We start from the raw sequence: 833 nt of genomic DNA on the forward strand, positions 1-833 counted from the left end.
TATGGTATTGTGTGTGGTTATTCAACTCCAACAACTTGCCCATACGATCAACTTCAAACGGAAGTGTGGCTGGAACTTCATTTCCCACAATACACTTACCGCAGCACGCAATGAGAACTGCCGACCCGTTCAATGGTTAAAAATTATTTTGACCGACAAAATCTCTTTTCAAGCATTCATGTGGAAATAAAATAATAATAAAAGACGCAAATAATTAATATAATTTTAAAAAATATATGTGTAAACGATTTGAAATACATACTTTCAAAAAATTGTTTAATGTTTTTTCTTTTAACCATTCATAATAAAAGCACACTTTATTCCGGATTAACTAATTTCCGGTTCAGAACCCAAAGAAGACCCGATTTAATATGTCCTTCTTATAATTACTCGAGTACATGATCTCTTATTTACATTAGCAGTGTTAACACTTAAAATGGAGCAGTTTCATTTTTCTGAAATCAGCTTAACCGCAAGTGGCGAACGCTCACTTGTCGTCTGCTCCCGGCGCTCCGACACCGACAGCAGCACTACTTGGATTCCGTAGTCAACAGTGTAAGTAACGTTATTACAAAGCAATCCAACGTAGTCATATGAAACTCTGACCTGTACCTGTTGCATATATATATATGTACAGCTTCTCCAAGTAGAGGCTGTTGAATATTGTATTCTGCCACCTTACTTCCACTAATCAGCTGATCTTGCATTGCCGACTTTTTAAAACTTAAGCCTTCACACAGATCTATGATGCGAACTTCACCAAATCCTACATGTAACTGCCAGTTCTACATATTCATGATCAACTTTATCCATGATGCATTGAAAAACATGAA

The sequence above is a fragment of the Ylistrum balloti genome, unplaced genomic scaffold, assembly GCF_031769215.1.
Source record: "Ylistrum balloti isolate Yb309-2 unplaced genomic scaffold, AGI_CSIRO_Ybal_v1 Utg370828, whole genome shotgun sequence".
NCBI lineage: Eukaryota > Metazoa > Mollusca > Bivalvia > Pectinida > Pectinidae > Ylistrum > Ylistrum balloti.